At 39.0% G+C, this 6015-nt stretch overlaps 1 non-coding gene across 1 annotated transcript; it reads right to left on the bottom strand.

Moving 5' to 3' along the window:
• Window positions 1–5667: 5667 nt before the first annotated feature.
• LOC114388774 lies at window positions 5668–5774 on the bottom strand. The gene has a single exon (XR_003661569.1). It is a non-coding gene; the product is annotated as a small nucleolar RNA R71 (small nucleolar RNA).
• Between the last annotated feature and the right edge of the window lie 241 nt (window positions 5775–6015).

Raw genomic sequence — 6015 nt, forward strand, 5'->3', positions numbered from 1 at the left:
GGGAAGGAGCCCAAAGTATTAAGAACCTCAAGATTTAAGGTCAAATCCTTTCCAAGGTGGAGGGAATGATGTAATCCTACCCCGCAAGGGCATTGGATAGAAGACTCCAAGTAGATTTGGCCAGAGATCCAAGGGAAGGCCCTAGGGTTCTCATGAGCCTTAGGGTAGATTTCGAGCTCATGGGCTAAGTATGAGCCCGCTTATCTTTGTAAATATTAGAATAGGTTTTTCCTTCTTTTGGGCCTTGTATTTTGGCCATTCTAGTAGTATAGGGTTTTAGCCTTGTATTTCGAGGCATTTTGAGTAGTCTTTGTAGTAGGGATTTTTTTTTTGTATTTTCATGTATTTTGTCATGGGGGTGAGCTTAGCTATTATAGGGGTGTGTAGCTAAGCTCTAGCTTCTCATCTCAAGGAGGTGAGTTTAGTTATTAGAGAGGTATGTGTAGCTAAGCTCTAGCTTCTTTAGGAATCTTCTTAAAGAAGCTTCTCAAGGAGGTGAGCTTAGTTATGAGAGGGGCGTGTGTAGCTAAGCTCTAGCATCTCAAGGAAGTTTTCTCAAAGAAGCTTCTCAAGGAAGTTTTCTCAAGAAAGCTTCTCAAGGAAGCTACCTAGTCTATAAATAGAAGCATGTGCAACACTTGTTGTAAATTTGATGAATGAGAGTCTTGTGAGACATACTTCAAAGTTCCACTTCTCTCCCTCTTTTATTCCTTCAATTTCGTGCTCCCCCCTCTCTCTTTCTCTCCCTCTTTCTTTTCGTCCATTGAAGCATCTTCCAAGCTTCTTATTCAAGGCTCATCTTGGTGGTGAAGCTCCTTCTTCCATGGCTTATTCCCTAGTGGATGGCGCCTCCTCTCACCTCTTCTACTTTGTCTTCCGCTGCATCTCCATGGTGGAAAATCACCATTAAAGGACCTCATTGAAGCTCAAAGATCTAGCCTCCATAGAAGCCCCACAAGCAAGCTTCCATCATGGCGTCATCCAAATCTCCGTAGCCTGTATCAAGCGATCCGCTCCTAGTCAGGATCACATCATCTGGTATCAGAGCTTCGGCTCTTGATACAGGTTCTATCCTATCCAATTCTTTTTTTCTTTCTTTGTAATTTTTCCAAGTTCGTGTTTTGTCCTTGTTCTGTTATTTGTTTTCTTGTTCGCATCTTGTTGCGTTCTTGTTTGTGTCTTTGTTTCGTTCTTGTTCTTGTTCTTATCACGTTTTTGTTCTTGTTCTTGTTCTTGTTCTTGTTTCTTGTTTCTTTCAGGCTTCGTGTAAAAAAAAATCTGTTTGAGTTTTTGTTTCAAGTTAAAAAAAAAAGTTGCAGAAATTTTGAAAAAAAAAAAGTGGGTGTTTGATCTTTGAACACGAAATTGAGGCGGTTAGAGGCGTTTTTTTTTGTTTGGCAAGTCTGTTATTCAAATCTTTTTTATTCTATCTGTTATCTTATCAATTATCTTATTTGTTATCTTCCTTGTTTATTTTATTTGTTATCCAAATTTGATCTGTTATCCAAATCAAATCTGTTATCCAAATCAAATCAAATCAAATCTGCTATCCAAATCAAATCTAATCTGTTATCCAAATCAAATCCAATCTGCTATCCAAATCAAGTCTAATCTGTTATCCAAATCAAATCAAATCTGCTATCCAAATCAAGTCTAATATGTTATCCAAATCAAATCTAAATCCAAATCAAGTCTAATCTGTTAACCAAAATCAAATCTGATTTGTTATCCAAATTAAATCTGCTACACAATCTGTGATAATTAAATTGTCTTTCCTGTTATATACCTTGTGTGTCTAATTTGATTCATCCATGAACTTAAGAGGGAGTGAGTGGTAAAAGGCAAGAGTGAAAACATCACACAAAAGCCTATATTGAGAGCATCAAACACGAGTGAACTACCATCAAAGAGAGAAACACGTCAGTAGAGTGTGGTGAGGTCCTGAATCTTTTTTTTAAATTACTGCAAAATTCTTTGTTCCTTAATCATGGCAGGAGCTGGTGACAATGATGGTGTATATCATCAACTGGATGGATCTCAGCGCTTATTACTGGACGCGATGACTACACAAATGCAACGTTTGTTGAACTGTAACAACGAAGAGCTCTACATGCGAATAGAAGGACTAGAGCACCAAATGAATCTAAATGCTGGGAAACCTTATGGTGGCAACAGAAGGGTCAATGATGGATCGAACCGAATAGAGGGGCAAGACAGAATTGAGGGAGTAAAACTCAATGTATCATCTTTTAAAGGCAGGAGTGACCCAGACACCTACCTTGACTGGGAGATGAAGATTCAACATGCATTCTCCTACAATGATTATCCTGAAGAGCAGAAGGTGAAGTTAGCAGTAGCTACATTCTTAGACTATGCCCTTGTTTGGTGGAAGAAAAATCAAAGAGAGATGAAAAAGAAGAAGGACGGGAGATAGATACATGGACTGAGATGAGAAGGGTTATGCGAAAGAGGTATGTTCCAACTAGCTACAGTAGAACCATGCGACAGAAAATCCAGAGGTTATCCCAGGGAAGTTTGATTGTTGAGGACAAGGAGATGGAGATGGCACTAGTGAGGGCCAACATTGAAGAGGACACCAAAGCAGTGCATGATGGCTTCACCAACAAGATTTCTTTCCAGCACCATGACTAGAAAATTATTCTTAAACCTCTATCCCTCAGAGAAGTGTGTGATGACCAAATCATAAGGAGAGAAAAGAGAGAACAAGAGAGAGACAATAGTAAGGCACTATAGAGGAATAGAAAAAGGAATAATGATACACTTGAGAGATGGAGTGATACAAAAGAGAGAGAGAGTGATAATTCTAATCAGTTAACTATTTATGTTTCTCCTAGTATTCAACCCTTATTGCAGGAATTTAAAGATGTCTTTCCCAAGGAGATTCCTCATGGACTACCACCTTCAAGAAGCATAGAACATCAAGTTGATCTCCTTCCAGAAGCTTCATTGCCTAACAAGCCAACTTACAACAGCAAGCCCCAAGAGACTCAGCATAAGGATGCACAGGCCAAAGTTGAGTATGTGAAAAGATTGTATGACCAAGTGACGATGAAAATTGCAAAGAAGAATTAAAGCTATGCCAAGCAAGCCAGCAAGAAAAGGAAGAAAGTGGCACTTGACTCGATGATGATCCTAGACATTTGAGGGCAAATGCTTTCCAAGAAGGAGGGAATGATGAGAATCCTGAAACTGGTCAAATACAGGCTAAAGGCCCAAGTGGAGAAGGACAAAGCCCCCGAGTGGAGAAGGATGAAGGCCTAGAGGCAAAGACACTACCAAGACTATTAATCGTTGCTGAAGGCCTAGGTTAATTTGAAGGCCCATACCAAATATGTTTTATTTTTATTAATAATTTTTATTTATTGTAATTTTGGCCCAAACTGTTTAGAAGACCCATGTCTATTTTTTATCTTTTTGTTCAGATACACTATAAGTATTGGTTTTTGTTTTCAATAAAAAGACTTTTGGGCATTTTCATAAAATTTGGTGAGAGTTTCTCTCTGGGTTTGATGTGCCATCATTTTCTTCTATTTTCTAAACCCTTTTTGCACCATTTTAATTACTGATTGATCTTAATTGTCAATTAATCAGGCAGTTTTATTATTTGGGCTCATTTAGTTAATTTGATATTTTTAATCTAATTTCAGGAATTAATGAAACATTGGGCTTAATCCGGATTTTGGTTATGGACTTGAAGAGGGCAAATAAAGCAGCGCTTACCTTTGTTAATTTCTAATTAGGAAATTTCGCAATTTTATTATGTTGTTCAGTGTTTATTTCGTTTTGGGCCAGAGTATTGTAATAGGGCCCAGTGACTTTGAGTGACTCTTTTTAAATAGCTACCTTGGGATTCGTGCAGGGCATTCTGTTATGCTATTCATTATTCAGAGCTTTGTTTTAGGGTTTTCGTTTTTCTGTTTTGATGCTTCTGAGTTCGTAATGCAATTTTACGTTTTCTGCTTCTAATTACAATTTCGTTCTTGCTTCTTCTTCTACTCTCATTTACGTTTCTGTTCCATTTTACATTTCTGTTCGTTTACGTTTCTATTCATTTACGTTTCCGTTCATTTACGTTTTTGCTTCATGCTTCAATTGCGTTTTCTGTTTGAATCCATGGAAGGCTAGATTTTCTGGTGTTGTTTCCTTTTGAGGACGAAGCCCAACTCTCTTTGAGGTTTCGCTTGTAATGTGGTTTCCTGGCAGTTCTCCCTTCACCAGTATCCCAAATTCGTGAATATTAATCAGTGCACGCTTCGTGTTCGATTAATTGCCTCTGAGCCTAACTTGCGTTCATGCTTAATGGACGAAGGGCTAACTGGTGTATGTGGTGCCTAATCACGTATTGAAAACCCTAAGTTGATTTTCGCTTAGTAAATTGAAGTAGGGTTGGATTAAGTGGTTGACTGTTAGGGACGAATTCTCCATAACCCAGGATAAGAGAATGGCTTCTGAATCAGAGGAAACAACCCGTTTTTAATATTAGTAGTTTCGTATTCTAGTTTACTTGTTCTGCTCTTTAATCACAAAACAAACAAACCCCCCCCCCCAATCGTTACTGCTACTGTTACTGCAAGTATATTATGAACATTTGGTTTGTCACTGCTCGTTGGGAAACGACCTAGGATCACTTCCTAGTTACTGCATTTTCATGTTTATTTGATTCGGGTACGGCCTCGATCAAATTTGGCGCCGTTGCCGGGGAGCAGTGTCCAAAGGTTCATAATAGCTAGCTAGTGTTGTGTGTTTAATCCTTTCGTGTTTTATGTTTAAATTATTAGTATTGTGTTAGTATGTGTGTTAGTGTTGTTTAGTGTCCTGTTATTTTGTTTAATGTGTGTTCTGTTTCAGTTTTCCCATTAAGCGTTTCCCCTGTTTCAGTCTTGGGTGTTTCGCTGTGATTTTTTGTGCTATCTTCTCATCATTTTATAAGGTTGCTCACAAAATTTCAAGTCATTTGGATATCATTTGAGGGTAGTTGTAGTTCAAACCTACACCTTTATTTACATGACAAGGCAACTAGTTGTGTGCATGCTGAATGTAGTGTATGACTAGAGGCAATCCATCTGACTTACAACCCTTTGATCCTGAGATAGATAGGACATTTCATAGATTAGTTAGGCATCATTTTATACCTTTTGATCATTCTGAGCATTCCATAACTGGTGAATCTGTGCATTCTGTTATTGGTGATTTTGAACATCCTGATCTTGAGCATTATAATTTTGAGCATTCTGATTCTGAGCATTCTGACTTTGCACATTCTGAGAACATGGCACAACCTCCACCTCGTGAGAGGACTCTAAGGGAAATGGTTGCACCTGACTTCACCTATGAAAGCTTGTGCATCCAATACCTGATGAGGATGTCCCATATGTTCTTAAAACTGGACTGATTCATTTGCTTCCAAAGTTTCATGGCCTTGCAAGTGAAGACCCGCACAAACATTTGAAAGAATTTCACATTGTCTGCTCCACCATGAAACCCCCAGATGTCCAAGAGGATCACATATTTCTGAAGGCTTTTCCTCATTCATTAGAGGGGGTGGCAAAGGACTGGCTGTATTACCTTGCTCCAAGGTCCATCACGAGCTGGGATGACCTTAAGAGAGTATTCTTGGAAAAAATTTTCCCTGCTTCCAGGACCACAGCCATCAGGAAGGATATCTCAGGTATTAGACAACTCAGTGGAGAGAGCCTGTATGAGTACTGGGAGAAATTTAAGAAACTATGTGCCAGTTGCCCCCACCATCAGATTTCAGAACAGCTTCTTCTCCAATATTTTTATGAAGGACTCAGTAATATGGAGAGAAGTATGATAAATGCTGCCAGTGGTGGAGCCCTTGGAGACATGACTCCTGCTGAAGCCAGAAATTTAATTGAGAAGATGGCCTCCAACTCCCAGCAGTTTAGCGCCAGAAATGATGCCATAGTCATTAGAGGAGTGCATGAGGTAGCTACAAACCCATCTGCATCATCTGAAACTAAGAAGCTTGAA

Source organism: Glycine soja, chromosome 15 (genome assembly GCF_004193775.1).
Source record: "Glycine soja cultivar W05 chromosome 15, ASM419377v2, whole genome shotgun sequence".
NCBI lineage: Eukaryota > Viridiplantae > Streptophyta > Magnoliopsida > Fabales > Fabaceae > Glycine > Glycine soja.